The sequence below is a fragment of the Hylobates moloch genome, unplaced genomic scaffold, assembly GCF_009828535.3.
Source record: "Hylobates moloch isolate HMO894 unplaced genomic scaffold, HMol_V3 SCAFFOLD_13, whole genome shotgun sequence".
In the NCBI taxonomy this organism is placed as follows: domain Eukaryota; kingdom Metazoa; phylum Chordata; class Mammalia; order Primates; family Hylobatidae; genus Hylobates; species Hylobates moloch.
In genome coordinates, this window is record NW_026652288.1 from 79082484 (window position 1) to 79105287 (window position 22804).

General features: G+C 35.2%; 1 protein-coding gene and 1 non-coding gene across 2 annotated transcripts in view; both read left to right on the top strand.

Annotated features, from left to right (window-relative positions):
- The window catches only part of LOC131380933 (bone morphogenetic protein 1-like), a 400763-nt gene that overhangs the window by 153774 nt on the left and 224185 nt on the right, over nucleotides 1–22804 (top strand). The gene's annotated exons all lie outside the window — the stretch shown is intronic.
- On the top strand, nucleotides 15075–15265 carry LOC116481378 (U2 spliceosomal RNA). The gene has a single exon (XR_004251541.1). It is a non-coding gene; the product is annotated as a U2 spliceosomal RNA (small nuclear RNA).

Consider the following 22804-nt stretch of genomic DNA (forward strand, 5'->3'; position numbering starts at 1 on the left):
ATTCTTATGGAAACAATTTTGCTAGGACTTCAGCTATTCTAGAAGTTGTCCACTTGGAGCTATGAATAATGTCAGTACTTTTTGTAAAAATAAAAATTCAAGTTTATTGAGTCATCCCATTTATTGTCGGTGTTTTTCATCGATTTCAATCTGAACCTATTTTCCTTGATCAGCTTCCTGATCCTTTTGGTTCAAGTTCTAATCCTTGTTGTGATCTGTCTCACCTCTACCTCTGTTAGGTTTTCTGCCTATTGGGTACTATGTTTATTATTTGGATGATGGGTTCAATAGAGGCCCAAAGCCCAGCATTATGCAATATAGCTATGTAACAAACACACATGTACTTCATGAATCTAAAATAATAATAATAATAATAATTCAAACTCATAGAAGCAGAGAATAGAATGGTGGTTACCAAGGCTTGGGAGTAGGGGTACAGGTTGAGTAGCTGTTGAATAAAAGATACAAAATTTCAATTATATAGGAGAAATAAGTTCAAGAGATCTATTATACTACACGGTGACTACAGTTAATAACAGTGTATTATCTACTTGAAAATTGTTGACAAGTAGATTTTAAGTATTCTCACCATAAAAAATTAGGTACAGTAGGTAATACATATGTTAATTGGCTCGATTTAGCCATTTCACAATGTATACGTATTTCAAAACATCATATTGTACACCATAAATATATACAATTTTAAATTTGTAAATTAAAGAAAGTTTCAAATTTTTTCATCAAAAAATAAAACTAAAATTTTAAAAATTAATGACAGGAAAAAAATTTTTAAAGAAAAACTGTGGCTGGACATGGTGGTTAATGACTGTAATCCTAGTACTTCAGAACACCAAGGCAGGAAAATCATTTGCAGCCTGTAGTTCAAGACCAACGTAGTGAAAGCCCATCTCTAGAAATATAAAATCAACTGAGCAACATAGTGAAAGCCCATCTCTAGAAATATAAAAAGAAAAAAAAACTGTCATAAATAAATATATGATAGATCATAAAATGTCACCATAGGACACATACACACACACACATACACACACACACACACACACACAAATCAAATTGTAGAAAGCATCTATTTCCACCTTGCGGTTCAAAAACAATAAAAAATATGGCTGCCTCACAGAAAAAACAATCTATTAGTTTTTCTCTCTTCCTATACACCAGTTGTAGGCATTGCCATCCCCAAACTTCTGGCATTATTGTTACCATACTATTATTAGCTGTCGCTTATAGTTCATTTTCTCATTACTTTGTCACTTTTATTGCTACTACACTTCTGTCACCTTGTTAGTCACTAGGTTGCCAGAAGCAATTGCTGGACCCAATTTTCGGACAAGAACCAGTACTAGAAATGGATACACCATATAGAGCTTTTATAATTGCAATAATTTACCTGTAATTAGATTTGTTTGCTTCATAAAGTTTCCAATTACTCTCTACTGTTCTTTCATTTCAACTTGTGGTCTCCTTTTAGCATTTCCTGCAGAGCAGATCTAGTGGTAACAAACTACCTCAGCTTTGTTTATCTGAGAGTGTCTTAGCTTCTCCCTCACTTTTGAAGAACAGTTTTGATAAATATAGTATTCTTGGTTGAATGTTTTTTTTCCCTGCTTTGTCCCTTTGAATATATAAGCCCACTGATTTCTGGCTCCCAAGTGTTTTAATAAGTAATCTTGATAATCTTATTGAGCATCTTTTATATATGATTAGTCATGTAAAAGACTAACCTGCTTTCAAAATTTGCTCTTTTTCTCTGGTTTTTGATAGTTTAATTATAATGTGTCTCAGTGTGGTTCTGTCTGAGTTCTTTTTATTTGAGTTTGTTGAACTTCTTGGATATTTATATCCATGTCCTTAATCAAATTTAAGATTTTGACCATTATTTTTAAAAATAGTTTCCCTTACCATTTTTCTCTCTCTTCTCCTTCTGAAACTCCCACAATGCATATGTTGGTCCACTTGATGTGTTCCACAAGACTCTAAGGCTCTGTTCATTTTTCTGCAATCTTTTCATTTCTTTTCCTCAAACTTAATATTTTCCATTGTCCTATTTTCAAGTTTACTGATTCTTTATTCTGACTGCTCAAATATGTCTTTAAATACCTTTAATGAGTTTTCCATTTCAGTTATTGTACTTTTAACCTCTAGAACTTTTCCTTTTCAGATTTTCTGTCTTTTTATTGATATTTCCATTTTGTTTATACATCATTTTCTTGACATTCTCCACATCTCCTTTAGTTCCCTGAACATCTTTAAGACAGTTGTTTTAAAGACTTTTTCTGGTAGATCTGCCATCAGGTTTTTTTTTTTTTTTCAGGGGCAGTTTCTATTTGTTTATTCATTTATTTGAATTGGCCATACTTTGTATGCCTTGTAGAAAATTAAATATTTGAGTATAGTAATATGATAACTCTGGATATCAGATTATCCTCCTTCCCCAGGATTTGCTGGTTTTTATTTGTTTTGTTGTTGTTTACTTTTTTTAATTGGTGTAGGCTGTTTCCATGCCAAGCGTACACACATTACAAGTGTGTAAAGTGAAGGTCTTCTCAGGTCTTTTCTCAGCCTGTGCCTTCCCCTGGACAAGTGCAGTAACTTCCTGATTCCCCCAGTACATGTGACTGCTTTTGAATGTCCTAGTCTTTAATGGATGGCTCTCAAAAGGGGGCAAAGGGAAAAATTAGAAGGAAAAAGGACACTGGCACTGCCTTTTTAAATTTCATGCAAATCACTTCAACAAAATGAGGAGCAACTTGCAACAAAGGGTAACTACAACAATAGCCACTGCCTCTTTGTGTGCGGCTCTGTGATCAGAAGTAGCAATTAGTGATCAGAGCACAAATCCATGGTATTTGGAGGACAGCATGTTTTGTGCCTACCCTGGCTCCTGCAAGTGGTATAGAAGCTGCTCCTGGAGCACATGCACAGTTGCCTGCCAGAGGGCTAAGGGGTAGTGGTTGAGTAGTGGCTACTATGGTAATAGATCAAATTGACCTAAATTTGCCTCAGTTTTTGGCTTCAGCCTTACCCTGGAAGTTGCAAGCCTTCCCGAGTCCTAACAGTTACATCAAACAGACTCTGCCAGTACCATTTTTGTCTAGGTGAGGAGACAGATTTCAGGTGCTTCCTACTCTGCCATGTTTCCAAAATCCTTCTTATCTATTGTGTTTTAAAGAAAAACTAATACTTGTTAGAAATTACTCAAGAAGAAAGAAGGGAAGGGCTTTCTTTTTCTAATTTTAAAAATTCAGCCCAGAACAGAACATATCAGTTAGAATGGTTGAGATTCCATTACAAATAAGAGAAACCCAATTCAGAGTAGCTCCAGCAGCAATGAAGATTGTATTAGCCTAAGTAACCGAATAATATGATGTATGAATGAAGAGGTATATCTGGCATCAGGAACATCAGGAATGAGGACACTGAGGGTATACCAGAATTCTGTCCATTTCCTCCTTCTCCTCCTTGACTGAGAGATCTATGCCCTTAAGATATTTTTGCTACAGAGGAGAGTTCTGGTGCCTTACAGCTCATAGCTTTGCCTGTTTATGGACATTAGATTTTGTTTTCTCAAGTGTGGAAAAATGAGATGTTATTTGAGGATGTTAGGAAGGAGTTTGGCTTGATCTGGGTTTACATTTTGGAAAGGTAACCTTGGTTGCTCCATTTTATTGTGGGGCATGAGGGGTACAAAAGAGAGAGAAGCCAGTAAGGAGGTTATTATAGTAGTTCAAAGGAGAAATAAATGTGGCTTGGTGTGGCATGGGCAGAGCAGAAAGGGTGGGAATGTTTCAACTGGGATATGTAATGGAGGATAAAAAAATAGGTCAGACTGATTGATTTGAAGATGTGAAGAATCAAAGAGGAATCAAGGATAATTCTCGTGGTTTTGGCCAAGAAATGTGATGCATAGTGATATCATTTAGTGAGAAAGGAAATGCTTAGGGATGAGAAAATGTGGTTTAAGATTAATACATTTATTAAGCACTTAAGTAGAGATTCAAATGACAAGCTGGTTATTCAATTCTAGAGTTCTGATCAGAGGCCAGAATGGACATAAAATTATTGAAATGGAGTTATAAGATTATCATTTTGTGAAAATAAACGTGATTCTTTATCCAGAAAATGTAATAGAATCAGCATAAAAATTCTAAAACCTGGTAGAGATACAACAACAAAAAAGAACTTCAGTCCAATATCCTTGATGAACATTGATGCAAAAATTCTCAATAAAATACTGGCAAATTGAATCCAGAAGCACATCAAGGAGCTTATCCATCACAAATAAGTAGGCTTCATCCCCAGGAAGCAAGGTTGGCTCAACATACACAAATCAATAACTGTGAGTGATCACATAAACAGAACTAAGACTAAAAAACACATGATTTTCTCAATAGATGCAGAAAAGGCCTTTGATATAATTCAACATCCCTTCATGTTAAAAACTCTCAGGAAACTAGGTATTGAAGGGACATGCCTCAAAATAATAAGAGCCTTATATGACAAACGTACAGCCAATATCATGCTGAATGGACAAAATCTGGAAGCATTCCCCTTGAAAGCCAGCACAAGACAAGAATGTGCCATCTCTCACCACTCCTGTACAACACAGTATAGGAAGTTCTGGTCGGGGCTATCAGGCAAACAAAAGAAAGGATATTAAAATATAAAGAGAGGAAGTTGAACTATCTTTGTTTGCAGATTACAAGATCCAATACCTAGAAAACCTGCGTCGTCTCAGCTCAAAAGCTTCTTAAGCTAATAAGCAACTTCAGCAAAGTCTCAGGATACAAAATCAATGTGCAAAATTGCTAGCATTTCTATACACCAACAGGCAAGCCAAAAGCCAAATCAAGAATGAACTCCCATTCACAGCTGCCATGAAAGAATAAAATACCTAGGAACACTGCTAACAGTGGAAGTGAAGGACTTCTTCAAGGAGAACTACAAACCACTATTCAAAGAAATCAGAGATGACACAAACAACTGGAAAAACATTCCATGTTCATGGATAGAAGAATCAATATTGTGAAAATGGTCATACTGCCCAAAGCAATTTATGGATTAAATGCTATTTCCATTAAACTACCATTCGCATTCTTCACAGAATTAAAAGAAACTATTTTAAAATTGATATGGAAGGAAAAAAGAGCTCATATAACCAAGACAGTTCTAAGCAAAAAGAACAAAGCTGGAGGCATCACGCTGCCAGACTTCAAACTATACTACAAGGCTACAATAACCAAAACAGCATGGTACTGGTACAAAAAACAGACACATAGACCAATGGAACAAAATAGAGAACTCAGAAAGAAGACCACACATCTACAACCACTAGAAGATATGAATCTCTTCTAAATTACAGGAAAAATCCAGGATTATCCCTAATATTCAATAAGTAATAAATATCTTCCAGAAATTGTTGTAGATTTGTTCAGACTCAAACAAATGAAGAAATATTATTCCCCAACATATGAAGATATAATATTGTAAACATTCAATTCAATTTCTGTTGATACCCAGTTTTGCCTTTTAGCAGATTTAGGATGAGTCACAGCAGCTGGTAGGAACAGCCTTAAAAGACAAGACCATGCCCACAAATGATTGGATTAGTGGTAAACTCAAATAATATCAGCATACTACCTGGATATTTTAGTGTGAGCTCTTGACTAAGTAATATGAACCTATTCCAGTTAGGTGGAGGGAGAAGAAAGTTGGTCTTAATCTGGGGCTTGAGTTAGTGCAAGGAAGCTGAATCTACACAAAAACTGGGTTTGAGGAAACAAGAATCATAGATAAGCAAATAAAGTGGCTCTGCAGAGAAATCCAGGAGAATATAGAAGACCAAAAGTCAGGAACAGAAATAAAATACCATTCCATATTATGAGAGATTAAGGAGTTGCCTCAATGCCTGTTTCCCCTTCAGGCCCTATGGTGCACAGTATACTATTTTTTTTTTCTCCTTCGATATCAGTATTTCCTGTCCTACATATAGACTTAGAGTACTCCTCTTAGGCAGAGTTGGTAATGCTGATTCAGTTAGGAAAATAATCACAGATGTTGCAGAATATTTATGTTCAAAGATATATATAGCCAAATTATTTAATAGGAAAAAATAATTTAAGTCTGCAGTAAGAGAAATGATTAAATTGCAGTATTCAGAGTATCCGTACAAAGTAATGTTACACAACCAATAAAAATATATATTTATGACAGTTATATCTTCATACATGTATTTGTGTTATATATTCACATATATTTATATGTCATATATGGGTTGAGTATCTCTTATCCAAAATGCTTGGGGCCAGAAATGCCTCTGATTCCAGATTTTTTGGATCTTGAAATATTTGTATATACATAATGAGGTACCTTGGGGATAGAAACCAAATCTAAACACAAAAATTATTTGTTTCATGTATATTTTATACACATAGCTGAAGGTAATTTTATGTGATATTTCAAAAAATGTGTGCATGAAACAAAATTTATATACAGTTAACTAACAGAAAGCAAAGTCACTGTCTCGGCCACCCAGGTTTTTTGGCATTGCTGTAATTCATGATTCTTAATTCATCTTCAGATAAGCAATCATTTTCTTACACTTATTCACACATTAAATATTTAACAGTAAAACATATAACATACCATTAATGCAAGTGAAAAAATAATGTGTTCAGGGTAACTAAGCAGCACAGTAGCATCACCAGAATACCTTATCAGCTGTTAAACAACAGTGATGGCAAACGAGGGCAGCCTTTCAGTCTTCATCTGCAATGCTGTGTTTTGATTAAAAGATTACTGTACACTGTATTATAACCCCCTCGGGGGGGGGGGACACTGAATAAACTGTGTGTTGTGCACCTGTGTTTTGAATGAGACACATCACGTGAGATCAGGTGTGGAATTTTTTACTTGTGGCACAAGGTCAGTGCTCATAAAGGTTTAGATTTGGGGGCATTTTGGATTTTTGAATTAGGGATGCTCAACATGTATATGATATAGATGTATATATATGTATCAAATGTGACATTGTATATTTATATATATGACAATTATATATTCAATGACATTTCAGTTACACATATAGAAACTAATCTTGTAGTGTTAAAAGAAAAAGCAGAACGTAAAACAGAAAGTAAATATGACACATTTATACATGCATGCTCATATGCCATCAGCCTCACTTGCCTAGGTCTTTATAATGTGATTGTATGTTATTTCTACACACCAGCCAACCTGCCAGAAGGGCCCTTAAAGGTCTCTGAGTTATCTTTGAGAGTTTCTCATAGGGCAGTCTACCCACGCTCTGTAACAGGTTCTTCTTTGGCCTTTGTTGTGGACATTGTGTCTTGACCTTGCTGTTGATGGACCTTGTGAGTTCTCCAGTCTTCAGAGACTCGCTGCCTTCTACTGGTTATTGTGACCAGTTCTGCTGCTCTAGTCTTGGAGTAGGGTCCCGACTCTCACCAATACCCACAACATAATCATTCCAGATTTTAATAAGGCCTGGGAATAGTAGAACTACAGCACAAATTTGTTTCTATCAGTGGTGGCTCCTTGTATTTAAAGCCTAAATATTACCTCATATCTGCTTTCTCACAAGGTCTCCATATACTAAACTAGTTCAACTTCCAGAAACAGTTTCTAGAAAGGTTCATATCTAAAGTCTGAACCCAAATGTACTACAGTTATAGAGAGAGGAGGAAGACATTTATTTGCGTGAAGTCCAGCCCCCATGAATATCCTGATCCAGGATGCTGGATGGTGGAAACATTTATCTCCTGCATAGGATATTTTCTCTCATAAGGAAAATGCATGGATTCCCATAACCATAATATTTATGTTACTCTTTGCAAAGCCTACATCATTCATTTTAAATATTTTACTGTGGGTGCAGCCCCATCCAGGTTGTGATCCCCTGGATTATAAAGTTAAGGGTTGATTAGGGTGACATGTCCTTCTGCCATGAGTGAATTCTTAATTTTTTAGTGACCAAATGCTTATATGATAGCACACCATGCACTAAAGAATAAAAATGAATTTTATCATAGGGTAATCCCAATGTGGATTTAAGGAACAAAATATTTTCTAACTGTATAAATGACAATCCTACGAAAAGAACCAATTTATAGCACTGCAAAAAACCACTAACACCTCAATCTGAAGCAAGTTTTCCCAGTAAAAGTACCAGCCAAATGCCTGATTAACTAAAAGATTTGCAAAAGTGGCCCTTTGTAGAAGGAAAATTCCCTTAAGGGAAATTTCTAGACTCAGAAACTGCTTACCATCCCCAAAATGATGTTATTCAAAATGAAACAATTTAAATTGCTCTCTTCAATGGTCATATGTGAACAGTGATGATCACTGGGTGATGAGATTTGCTTTTTAAACAATTTTCTATGTTTTAAAATTTTTCTATATTGAATGTGTGTTATTAAAAATAAAATAGTTTTAAGAAGTCTATATTGGAGCTTATTTACCGTAATTTATTGTAAATAAGTAATATAGCTGTTTGCCAAACTAGCTTATTAGTGACTAGAACACCACTGACTTGATAAAGTTTTATTTTAAATGAAAAATTCTCATTCTGAAGAAAACCTGATGCTTCTATTAGTCGCATGATGATTACATCTGTAAGGATTCCTTCCAGTCAGAATTTATAGCAGTCAATAAACAAGCTCAAAACTCCTAAAAAGTAACAGATGAGATGGAATCTCATTTTCCTCCACTTAAATTAGAACGTTATTAACTCTGTGTTGTTTGGAACTTAGGGGAAGGTTCATTTTATTTTTGTTTTTTAGGTTGTTAAGATCCAAGTAGAGTTAACTACTGAACGACAAATTGTTTTTAAAGGAAAGGTAATGGGTAATTTTATGGCATGGACTTTGAGTTCATCACACATTTTCAACGCTAATGAAATTATTATATCCTTATGTTATCATTTTTGATAACTTTTTTATATTGGGTTTAAGTAACCATCTTGGCAATAATTTCTAAGCCAATTAATCATATATGCCAACAGAGTTCAATTTGATTTAGTTGTATATTCAATTCCCTTTGACTGTGGTGGAACTAGGAAATAAACTCTAATTCAATTTTAAGTACAAATAATTAAATGAATTGGGCTTATGAATGAAATCTTCTCATTGGCAATGCCAGGAGGTCAATTAAGTAGTTTTACAGTATTTCTGCGAAAGAAAATGCATCTCCAATCGTGTGATAAATATTCGCTGTATAGGACTGAAAACACTGTTGATTTTATTAGTCTTTCAGTTAGTCTGGAGTAGATATTTTTATTAGATTTACAGAAACCACTATACATTTTTGAAAGTAACATTTCTTAATATGAATTTGATGTGGAAGACTATCATCTCTTTTACTCGACCAAAATAAAACTCTTTGGAGACACTTTATTTCTTTTTACTAAAGCAATGTTTGTTTAGGTTATGTTGTGAAGTATATACAAACCATATGGTTTTTGATACTGAAATTCAGTTCAAATGTATATCCTCTATAAACAATAAAAGAGCTCTTTCATAAATGTCCTAAAAACAGTGATTAGAATCATGCCTGAAACAGCATGATTCTCTGATTTATTTGAGTTGTTTTAAAACAACTCACATAACATTATTGCCCTTGGACTCTTTCTTCTTTTCATCAGTTGAAATGTATACTTTTAAATCATTTTTTAATTTAACTTTCTCACTTTTTTTTTCAGTATGTAACTTGTCCATCCTTTTACTGACCTCTATAAGTGGTTCTCTTTGTTATAAGAACAAAGTAACAGTGCCCTCTTACTTGATAATTACCAGGAAAGTACAAGATCAAAGAAGGAATAGTTAATTTTATGTCTTCTTCTTTCTCTAAATCTTCTATGCTCTTTGATGTCACTCCTCATTGATCAGGAAAGAAAGTCTATCTCAAGTAGGGGTATGGGTCAGCAAACACAACTTCTGAGCTCAAAGACCATCATTTAAAATAAAAATAGAGATTATTTTGTTACTGACTAGGATAACTACATATGTTTATTTTTTCTGTCAAACATATAGCAATCAGGAAGTATTGAAATTATTTTCATTAAACCCCACATAATTTTTGCAATACAGTATTGAACTTGCTTATATTAATTAGCTGAGTACAAGTCCATTTCTTACAAAATAAATATATTAGGCCAAGGCCTATAACCCTTATCTCCATTTTATAATTATCTATGCTTAGATAGTTAGCAAGGACTGAATTCATTGTCTTATATTTTTTTTACGTGCGTACTTATGCATTAGGTAGCTATTTGTTCTGCTGGATAATTTCTATTAATTAAAGTTGGTAATCCCAGAAAATGAAGCCCAGTACATTCATCTCTTGAGTCATTATCGCCTTCTCTAAGTTTTGGATAATAAGCTCATCTGCCTCTTTGAAATGTCTCATGACTCAGCTGTTCAGAGAGATTGTCCATCTAAAGCAGAGTGCATGAGATAATGAGACTCCTTTTCCACGTCATGGTGAAAGAGAACATTCTTTGTTTGCTTAGAAATGCTATCTAGAGATGAAATTATACATCCAATATTTTATGACCTGCCAATTTTCATTCAGGGTTACTGTTTTTTGTTTTTTGTTTTTTTTTTTTTTTAACGTTAGAGTCCAAGACTTATTGTTAAACAATGAAACAGGTTAACACTACCATTTGGCTTTAATGTTTGGCTACCGAAAAGCTAACCGTTCATCAAATTTGTTTTTTAATTGTGGTTCCCTGGGTCACTCACACATATGCACTGAAACAATTTATTAGTGTAAATATTAATTGTGGTAATTTTATTGTCTTGGGATTAGGTGAAGAGACCTTCAAAAACTCCTTTGGATGAAACAAGTAATAAAGTGTAGAAACAGCTAGTTCTGTGGTTCAATATTTACATGTCTGTGCTAGAAGCTTTACATAAATTTGAAAACTTTTTGTAGGTATTTGCAGAGTGAAAATATGCCAATACTTCAGGTACACTTATAAGCCCCTCTTGTCTTCAGTCTGGTTGGCTACGTCCAATAAAGTTTGATTTCTCCTGAAGGACCATTATGGTTTATTGGCTTAATGAAGCAAATTGGAAAAAGTTTTGTGCAGCACCTTTTCTGTGCTCTGGGTCCTTTAAAAAATTGCAGAGTATGTTTCAGTTTTAAGCAATTCCCAATGATTAGTTTATTTCCAGTGTGGCAAAACAGGACCTGAGAAAATAACTATGAGTATCTTGCACACATGCACATGCACACACACATGCATGCACACTAGTTCCAACACCTTCTGTAGAACGTGTTAACTGCTTCAAAGACAGTATCCTCCAAGCAATAGTGAACAGAGTATTGATTTCCTTCTTTGTAAATTTTCCAGGATATCATGATCAACCTAATTGTGTGGAGAATGGTTTTGGGGTCTGCTGATTAACATTTTATTATACAGGAGATCTCTAAAAGAGAGATTTGTCTCTTATCATGCTGATTCCTTCTCAAAATGAAGATTTTCACAGGTAGACCATTAGTGCCAGACACAGAAGAATTCTAGTTTTCTTTATTAAAAACAGTATATAAAACAAAATTTTAAAAGACTTCTTCATTTACAGAAGGAAAATAAGAGAACAATGTATGGGCCTGTTTAGTGTTTAGATGGAGTAGAAGAGATGAATCTGGAAAATTTCTGAATGTCCTTTCAGCAAACATGAATAGGAGTAGAATTCTGTCTTTTTTTTTTGAGATGGAGTTTCACTCTTGTCACCCAGGCTGGAGTGCAGTGGCCTGATCTTGGCCCACTTCAACCTCTGCCTTCTGGGTTCAAGCAATTCTGCCTCAGCCTCCTGAATAGCTGGGATTACAGGCATGCCCCACTATGCCCAACTAAGGGTTTTTTGGTGGGTTTTTTTTTTTTTTTGTATTTTTAGTAGAGACGGGGTTTCACCATGTTGGCCAGGCTGGTCCCAAGCTCCTGACCTCAGGTAATTCACCTGCCTCGGCCTCCCGAAGTGCTGGGATTATAAACGTGAGCCACTGTGCCCAGCCTGGCCTCTCTTTTTTTAACAGACAAGGTTAAAAGCTCTGTTGCCCACGCTGGAGTAGCTGTGGCAAGATCATAGCTCACTATAGCCTTTAACTCCTAGGCTTAAACAATACTGCTGCCTCAGCTTCCCAAATAGCTCTGACTACAGGCACACAGCACCATACCGAACTAATTTATTTAATTTTTCTTTTTTCTGAAATAAGGAGTCTTGCTATGTTGCTCAGGCTGTTCACAAACTTCTGGGCTCAAATGATTCTCCTGTCTCGGCCTCCTAAATTGCTGGGATTACAGGCGTGAGCGCCTGTGCATGGCCTGTCCTCTCTTACTGATGGTTATGGTTTTAAAATACTGATTCTTAAGTTCTCATTTGTAGATAAAATAATACATTTAAAAAGATACTTTATTCCAATATTTTATAAATTTCCTTTTTAGTGTAGATTAAATTATTATCTGGTACTATAAGAGCCTCATGTGTTCACTATTCCCTGAAAAAGTGAATAACGTCTTTTAAGTCTACTTATGAAGTTTATGGAAACACTTAACTTGAATTATGTGGCTAGGAACAAAATTATAAGTGTATTGTTAAAAGATAATTTAAAAATAAAATTACAGTACATACAAATATAAAATGGACATATGCCCAAGATTTTGACTCATTAATTAATGAGATAACCAGTAAGATGTTACAATTAATTCAGATGAATTTAAAGATATATATGAGCAATAAGGAAAGCTGAAATGAATGTACAAATACATGCAAAACTGCTGTGTCCACAAGGCAATAAAGAATTGCATTCCTCAGGACTCAGTCCATTTGCATTTCTACAGAGAGGAGTAATTTGCATTATTATCAGTTTTCTACAATTTACAGGGTTATAAAATAGCTCAAAGACAATGGAAGGCAGAGGTAACCAAGAAAGGCATACTAGACGGTACATCCAGCAGTGCTTTTGCACTTTTCAAAGCATTTCCCAATTTTTTCTGACAGTATTAATGCTGTTCACATTGCTATCTTTCCACAAGCTTGTTCTTTAAGCAAAAGCCAGAAGTTTTTTTCATTACTTTTTATGAATATCTCAGAAAAATAATTTAGTTAGACCGCAACTAATAATTTAGTCCACCTGTTAAAAACTATGATTCCAAGATGAATTGAATATGCTTCCTGTCATCTGAGACATTTCTCTTATTTCAAGCAACAATGTCTGGTATGATATGTGCTATAAGTAATTTATAAAGTATTCAGTGAGTGTGGCAGAAATTTTGGCTTGAGAGGATTAGAGAGGGTGGCTTTTAGTGATGTTAAACATTTTACTTCATTGCACATGAACAAAGACCTTTTCTTACCATCCACATCTGACTCTCCTAATGCCTAACAGTTGGAACTGAAGAGAAACTTTCCTCTCTGTGAGAGAAAACTGAGTGTGCTATGCTTCATCTTAATCATATGCATGAACTTTTCTGTTTTTTTGAGACAAGGTCTCACTTTGTCATCTAGGGTTGAGTACAATGGCATGATTATGCCTCATGCAGCTTTGACCTCCCAGGCTCAATCGATCTTCCTGCCTCAGCCTTCAGAGTAGCTGGGACTACAGGCATGTGCCATCATGCCTGGCCAATTTTTGCATTTTTTGTAGAGATGGGGTTTTGCCATATTGCCCATGCTGGTCTCGAACTCCTGGACTCAAGCCATCCGCCTACCTCGGCCTCCCAAAGTGCTGGGATTACAGGCACGAGTCACTGTGCCTAGCCCGTATACATGAACTTCTAACAAAAAATTTAACAGACCCTAAGTGAAGAATATACTAATTCAAAATATCATGTTCTAGAGATGTAGAAAAAAACTATAACTGAAAAATGAATGAAAAAAAATTTAAATTTTAGGGGTAGAAGGTGGAAAGCCCAATTTGAAGAAAGCAATGTGCAAACCTGGGGTCAGACAAGTGCAAGAGAAGACATTGAGTGTATCCTGAATTAGTTTAGCAAAATTTAAGAGTTATTTAAAATAGATTTTAGGATGTTACTGTAATTATTGATTTCATAAGAATATATTATATTTGTCTTGCTCTACAGAGTTTTACCTTGCATGTTAATATCAAAATTTATTATAGCAAACTTTGTTCATAACATTTTATTGAAACAAGGTTTGAAAGTTTCTTTGTTCATTTTCCTGAGCTCAAGGACTTACAAGGTAGGACATATAATAAGTGAATCCTGTCCTACTTATCACTAAGGATAGATGTTTCCTCAAGATATGTTCTTAGTAATAATAATTACAATCAAAAAAAATCTCTGCTCTATTAAGTGTGCTTCTGAGGGACACTCTTCTATTTTAAAGCATAAAGCATTGTCCTATTCAGCAGAAGTCAAATCTAATACAGGCCGGTAAAATGTCCTGTATACAGTTGTTTGGGATCTCTTTGTGTGGCATGTAATAAATTATCAAAATGGAATAAAGATAGCTGAGAAATTAATATTAGCTTTTGCTAAACTAGTGACAAACTTTGATGAATTATATGTACTAATTAATTGGTACTCTTGCTTTTTAAAAATTCTGCAGTTGTAATCTATTGATTATTGGCTAAGTGTTATATAGAGATTAGGTCTTATTTCTCATCCTGCTATTTCCTACCTTTGCAACTTTCTTCTTGATGAAAAAGGGGCATCACTCCTAAATAAGATTTTTTAAAAACATTGAGTATTCAAATTTAAAGAGTAGAGTACAGGATTAAAATGGAGAATTTGTGTGATCAGTTTTATTGAAAAGTTTAGTGTGTATAGGCATTGTAGATGTGGCTGTAGAATTTATGGACTCAGTTAAAAATTGTCACCTGATAAAAATGAAGTTAACAATCTATTCAAATGATGAGATTTGCATCTACAGATATATTACCACCTAAAAGCTGAGGTTGCATATATTGCTGATGGACTCCTAGAATGGGTCAGGCATCTTTTAAATCTCAGTAAAATGACTGTTATCTTCCAGATACTATCTAAAATATCACCAATATAAGATTCCTCATCAATCACTTCTCAACCTTTTGACTAAGTTCAAGTGTAATATCTGTCTTTATCAGTTTAATATCTGAGATCTCCTTTATCTGAGGACAATATATTTAATGGATTTTTGGAACAGAGCGAAGGAATAGGAGCTTGTTCTCTCCATTCCATGCATTGAACTGGTATTGCAGGACCTCCAGAAACACCACCCCCTCCCCTCCCACACACATAAATTCTCAACAATCTTGAGGGAATGTTAAAATAAGATGTGCTTTGATTGGCTGATACTAAGGCATATCAGAAATGAAAGAACTGTAAAGAAGTAATTTATCTTCAAATTGGGAAGGCACTTCTAAATAGTGCATCTAAGTGGCAACTAGAAAATTATATTCTGTAGCTTAAAACTAACTTAATACTTGATTTTAGACTCAGGAGACATGCATTGGGTACCATGTTGCCTCTTGTTAATCATCTGTCTTTGGAAACATTGCTAAACTCTGTTCTCTTTCCTCATCTTTGAAATTAGATTAATCACATCACAGGATAGTTGTGAGTAATAAATTAAATAAAATCACTTATCCCAATGCCTGACACACAATAAGTGCTTAATAAGTATTTACTGACATTGCCTCTTGCTAGAATCTGGTTGGAGTGATACATGAAACAACTTAGTTCCTTTGCCATGATACTTTAATACACATTCTTATCTGTTTCACCACAGTAGAGGAGTGCCACTTCATATCATAGGGGAACAGATACTTGTGTCAGGAGTTGCTAGATAACACTAGAAAGTCTAGGTGAAATAGTAAAAAATACAGAGGTGAATAGTTTAAGAAAAGCTTCTTAGCTGATTCTGGTGTAATTCCCTTTAATTAAATAATTGGCTTAACATAATTACGATCTTTTCTAAAGTATATTGATGACAAGAAGGTGGCCTGTGAACGAAGTGCACAATTTTTTTACTCCAGAATTATTAAAGTATAAATTGCTAAACTATAATTGTGGATTATAAACTGATCACTGATCATCTTCAGATGAGTGATTAAAGATTCAAACCTGTAGATCTGAACACCCACAGCATCAAGGTGAAGTTGCTGGGGAACTGATTATTCTCTCATACTTCTTTATCTACATTTCTGTCCAGAAATGGACTGTACTCTTCCTTCAGAAATCCTCGCTGTCCAGTCAAGCAGCCATTTCAAGCCAGAGACAGTCTTGGGCACACTACATAGTTTTGACGACTAAGTGACAGCCCATCAGTGGAACGAGAAGCCTTTTCTTGAAGGCTACTTACTGGTTTCAAGCAAAAAAAGGGAAAAGTTCAATGAGAGAGAACGAACTCCTAACTATGTTGTTCTTCTTGGGTGCATTGTATATGCTGAAAAGTTAATGCTGTTTTTAAAGTTAATTCATGATAATTGAACCGAAGTGCTCTGAAAGTGCTGTTAGAGTCTATTTATGAACCCAGTGCCCTCTTTGTCAATTCAGTAAAAGCACCGTTCAGTAAAAGAAAGGAGAGAGAGATGGCTGCATGGTGTGCATTTAGCCATATGTGCGTCCTTTCCCTGTAAAGTGTCTGTTTTTCTAAGTGCTTTTTTTTCTTTTAATCTGTCTACCTCATTGAGTCAGCGGGGCTGCTAGTCCCATTATCACTCCACTTTGAGGACTGGGAAGGGCTGATAAATGTATTTTGGTCGTGATTCACCACAAATCACTTTTGTTGCTCTGAGGTGTGGGTCACTGTTGCAAGTATAGGTCAGCAAGAGGAGAGCACGTGGGACAAGTGAATTAAATAAACAAACTACCATTTGGATGATCACATTGACAAATATTTTTAAACAAATATAATGGCCAGTCTTTGTTAGCATGTGGAATATATTAATCATTTCCATGAGTGCTGTTGGGAGTCAGTCTTTCATGTGAAGCATCAGCAATTCCATTTTACAATGGCAAAAAGTTGGTAACACCTTTATCTTCAACAATAGCAGGTTAGTTGAAATTGAATTATGCTTTATTAAAATGATAAAATACTAAGACACTTAAATTGTGATGTAAAATAATATTTAATTACATGGGAAACGGTCTCTGATAAATTAAGCAGAAAAGGAGAATACAAGATCATATTATATATTTTGTTCTAAAAAAGTATTTCTCTATATGGAAGAAGGATTACCAGGATAGGCATATGATACTAACAGTAATTTTTTGGTGATGAGATTTTAAATTTTTCTTATTATTTGTTTGTTCTCTCTCTCTTTTTTTTTTTTTTTACTAAACATGGACTGTAAGATATTGTAATAAAGTTATAAGAAAATTGTTAAATAATTTTTTAAAAAGTGTATGTGCATGTCAAAGAAATCATGCTTGTGAACAAAAAGAAATTAGAAAGTATAAAAGGCTTATTTCAGTATTTCTAATTAATTACCCAACTATACTACATTGTTCCTAAGAATTGAACCTTTTGGAATCCTCTGAAAATAAAACCATATTAAAGAAAGAAATGTAGAGTAACCATGAGCATGTAGTTTGAAAAAGATACAGAAATCTCAGCTATGTGTAAAGGCTTAAAAAAAATAATTGAATCCATGATGGCCTCTCATTCTGAAAATGAAATCAGGCAGTATTTATTTGAAGCTAATAAATGAGTATTCTTGTATGTAAAACTGTGTTTTAAAATGTTTGTAATATAAAATGTTTATAATATAAAATATTTCATGTACTAACAGAAAATCGCAGAAACAAATACAACATTAGCTTGTGGGAGGAATTTGAAAGTTCCAGATGCTAGAATTGGCTGAGGCTCTTTGCAGCACCGTCCATATAAAAGCCTGAGGGGTTTACACTAGTGATAATGGAAGGAACATGGAGTCAGAATGGCTTTCTATATACCTGTTGGCTTGTGTGACCTCTTTGGGCCTTGGTTTTTTAATCTTCAAATGGGAGAAAATAATACATACCTATTAAAGTTGTTAAATAAAAAGCACATTTAAAGTGCCTAGGAAAATGCTTGCCAAATAGCAGTGATTCAATGAATATTAGTTCTGTACTTGAATTTGGAGTCTCCCTTGGTGACTCAAATTTAATTACTAAAAAGGCTAATGGCTTCAAAAGTAGCCATTTAAGAGAGTGAATTCACAGCAGGGAGAAAAACTCAAGCAGTTATTCTTTCACAGAACTCCATGAACAGATCTTGGGATATTTTATTCAATTTAAAACCAAAGGGCTATGGAACAGTGAGTTTTCAAATTTCTATCATTTGTTTGGGTTCATATTTGACTTTGATAAGTTCACCAATGCGCATTCTTTTAGCTAAAGAACAAGTTGGATTTTCATCACAGAAACTTCCTATTCAGTAGATTAACTTGATTGGCAGCCATTCTAAGGGAGAGATTCAGAAACAGAATAACAAGTCTGTGGCAATTTAAGACTGAACTACTGAATGAGGAAATTAGGATGGAATTTCGTCATGATGACATCTATTAAACTTCCATAATCATTATCTCAAGAAAAAAAAATCATAGATCTTTTCAAGAGAATAATTGTTGTAGAGGAAAGGAAGTGCTAAAACAGTTTTATGAAATTACATTCTGAGGTGTTGTACAAAATAGTACTCTTTCTGAAACGTAATTTGCCTTTAAACTATTCAGAAGAGTCTGAACGGTGATTGTTGCCTGAGTTTTTATCCAAAAGTTCAGTGATGGAGCAGCATCTGGGCTTAGCCCTATCTCTAGTGGCACATCCTGAGTGACTAAGACATAGATGTGAAAGCCTTTTCTGGGGTTACAGGGATCCAGTGGTTTCATTCAGCTTACAAAAGCAGAATCCTGTTGGTTTCCAGTCTTACTTCTTTGAGTCTGTTTTGTTTTTAAATCATTGCAGCCTGCCGGGCGCAGTGGCTCACACCTGTAATCCCAGCACTTTGGGAGGCCAAGGTGGGAGGATCACCTGTCAGGAGTTTGAGAGCAGCCTGGGCAACATGACGAAACCTCGTCTCTACTAAAAATACAAAAAATAGCTCGGTGTGATTCCAGCTACTTGGGAGGCTGAGGCAGAAGAACCACTTGAGCCCGGGAGGCAGAGGTTGCAGTGAGCCGAGATCGTGCCATTGCACTACAGCCTGGGCAACAAGAGCAAAATTCCGTCTCAAAAAAGAAAAAAAAAAAAAACAAAAAATAAAAAACCATTGCAGCCGAAATGTCCTTTTACCTGTTTCTAAGTCACAATAATTCTGAAATGATCATTTCACTAGCTACAACAAAAATATTCTCCAAAGCTTTCAAGCTAAAACAAAGCAGTTCTGTGATTGTAAAAAAAAAAAAAAAAAAAAGCTTTAAACATCTGAATTTGGTCGGGGAAAAGAGCACTCTGTAGTATCTTTTCAAGCTTGTAAAGCACATATAAATGAATGGTATTGGACATATGGAATTGTTCATTTTACAGAATACTTACTATCAGATGTTCTTAAATAACAGGATGAAGAACACATGCTTAATTAGCTCAATTGTCTATGGGTAACTGTGTTGACGATCAACTTTTCTTTCAGTTTCCAGTTTAGGATGCCATATAATGCTTGTACATTCTGCGTTAATAAAATTATCTAGCACCACTAAAATCCTGCCATAGTGCATTGAAATATTTCTACTCAGCAACACTATTATCACTTAAAGCTGCAGGCAGACCTTAAACTATGATTTTATAGGCTATATTTTGTGGACTTTATATTCTACAATTTTATTCAATCATGAACACATTTTCTCAATGCTTTTATTTGATGAAACATAGCATTTAATATTATATATAATAGCGTTAGTAATTCTTATGGTCATCTAGCTATTGAATGACTGTTTTAGGTGTCATGAAGTCAAATGCTTATGATGTCAAAAGTAGGCAGAGGTGATAACTGTTTTGAAGTAGAAAATGCGCGCCTACCACTCAGCTCCCGAGGATGCTGTGCAGCAACAGGGGCCTAATGCGTGCGTGTATATTTGTTTCCCATTGCTGCTATAATAAATTTCCACAACTTTGATGGCTACACAAAACAAAACACCAGCTTATTATCTCATAGTTCTCAAAAGTGAGAAATGTGAAATGGGTCTCAGTGAGCTGAAGCCAAGCTGTTGGCAGGGCCACATTCTTCCTGGAGGCTCTGAGGGAAAATCATTTCCTTACCTTGTACGTATTCTAGAGGCTGTCCACATTCCTTGGCTCTTGTACCCCTCCATCTTCTAAGTCAAACATAGTGTATGAAGTCTTTGACCCTGCATCATCCTGACACTGATTCTTCTGCCTCCCCCTTCCACATTTAAAGGACCCTTGTGCTATTACATTGGGCCTACCTGAGTAATCCAGGATAACCTCCTTATTTAAAGTCAGTTTATTAGCAACCTTAATTTCTCTTTGCCATGTGTGTTAGCATTTTCTAAAGACACAGAACCAATAGGATCTGTATAAATCTATATCAGAAGAGATTTATTGTAGGAATTCTCTTACTTGGTTATGGAAGCTGAGAAATTCTCTTGTTTGCAAGCTGGAGAACCAGTAAAGCCAGGGGTGTTATTCAGTCCAAATATGGAAGCCTCAGAATCAGGAGCTGATGGTGTAAATCCTGTCCCAAGTCTGAAAGCCCAAGAGGCAAGAGCACTGATGCTCAAGGGAAAGAGAGAATGGATGTCCCAGCTCAAACAAAGAGAGTGAATATGCCTTTTCCACTTTTTTTATTCTACTCAGGCCCTCGGTTTGTTAGATGATGCCCATCCACATTGGTGAAGGCGATCTTCTTTATTTAGGCCACTGATTAACTTACTGTCTTCCAGGAGAATCCTCACAGACACACCTAGAAATAATGTTTTACCAGCTATCTAAGTATCCCTTATCCCAGTCAAGTTGACACATACAATTTACCATAACACCATGTAACATACCATATTCACAGGTTCTGAAGATTAGGATGTGGACATTTTAAGCATTTAAGGCAATTATTCTGCCTATCACAGAATGCATTTCTATTTTTTGGAGAAGCTAAGATACCATATTTTAGGTGAAATCTCTGGATATTTAAATGTTTAACTCTATGAGATAGGTAGCATCTCAGTGGATCTGTTTTGGCCTATAGGCTGCCTGTTTATAGCCACTGGTATACTACATTCCTGACTATGCAGAGCATTTATGTCTTCTCACTCATAGTTTTTAAATCTAACTGGGGAAGTAAACATTTAAAAATATCCACAAAACAATATTTTAACAACGTAGTTTAAGAAACATGATATGGGGCTTTGGGAATGATCCTTGTAGGGTGAAGCAAGACAGGTCCTAAAAAATATGATGGATTTGGATGAGCAAAATGGAATTTAAAAGACATGTAAAAAATGTGGTAGTTGGGTGAAACAAGACTCTCAGCAAGGATGGGAAAGACCCTTGAGCCATCAAAAGTCTGGCCTTGCTGGGTTAAGAGAAATGAAATTGAGGATCATTTATTTGATAAAATGAACTAAGTAATACACAGTTTTCTGTGCTTTCTTTAGAGTTTGGCTTTATTTCGTGAAGCAATAATTTTTTGTGGTAAGTTCTTGAGCCAGAGAAATAGTTGGATATAAGATTAGATAAGAATGTTTTTTTTAAGAATTATCACAACAGAGATGAAAGCACAGAGACCAGAAAGATGACTGTTTTGTTCTCCAGGTGTGCAATAATGAGAAAACTAGGCTAGGGTTCTCAAGGTGGGTTGAAAAAAATCTGAAAAGACATTTCAAAGAAAGAACCAGCCAGACATGGTGAGTGACTGGCTGTGAGGAGTTAATGAGAAAAAAATAAATAATGAAAGTTCAGATATGGGTCTAGGAGCACAGAGGAATCATTGGTTGAGGTTTATAGATTTGGGTGATTAATGTCATTGAATTAAATACATTTTTTTCCAAGAGAAAAGTACTTGAGGCCGGGAACCAAACTTAATTTATCTTAAATAAAGAGATGCCTACATTAGATCAACGGGAAAAAGGTTAAGGGAATAAAAGGGGAAGGAAGAGTGGAAATAACACAGCATTCCAACACCCAAAAGAAGGGGAAGTTTTAGGGTAGAAAAAGAAGGATTCCGTGATAACAAATACATGTTTTTGCAGTGTGAAAATTGCTTGACTGATATGGAAATAGAGAAGGATAAAGAAAAATTGTTAAAAAGAGTTTGTATTGGAATTTGAGGCAGAAGTGAAATACTATTTAAGGGAAAAAGATGAATTTCATGATTTTGCAGGCTTGAAATGCTTAAAAGATAGAAATAAAGGCCAGTAGAATGATGAAAAGCAATGTTCCTGAAGATGGAGTGAAGTAGACTTCTTTGAAGGGTCTATCAGGTCACAGTTTCATCAATGAGATATGCTCATTTTACTCAGCTGAGCCAGTGAACCTCTTTTCTACGTTATGACAATACTCTATTGACTACAACAGATTCTGACTGGCCTGACTTAAGCTAGGCCAATCAGAATCTCTTTCCTAGAAATTTCTTACTGGGCCTGAGAAATTTATTTATTTCTGTGGGTGACATAAAATGTAGCCATATGTACCCAGGCTCTGAATGCACTGTGTGTATGCCCATCACAGCAATTAGAATAGTGGGAAAGAGAAAAAGCAAGAGGGGCGTAAAGAAATCAGGGCCTGATGGACAGGAAAGGACAGAAAGAGGCAGACATTGCCCACATTCCTGCTGGCTTTCCTGTTTCTGCTCTGAGCTCCTTCTAAGGTTTCTCCCTTCTATTAGATTTC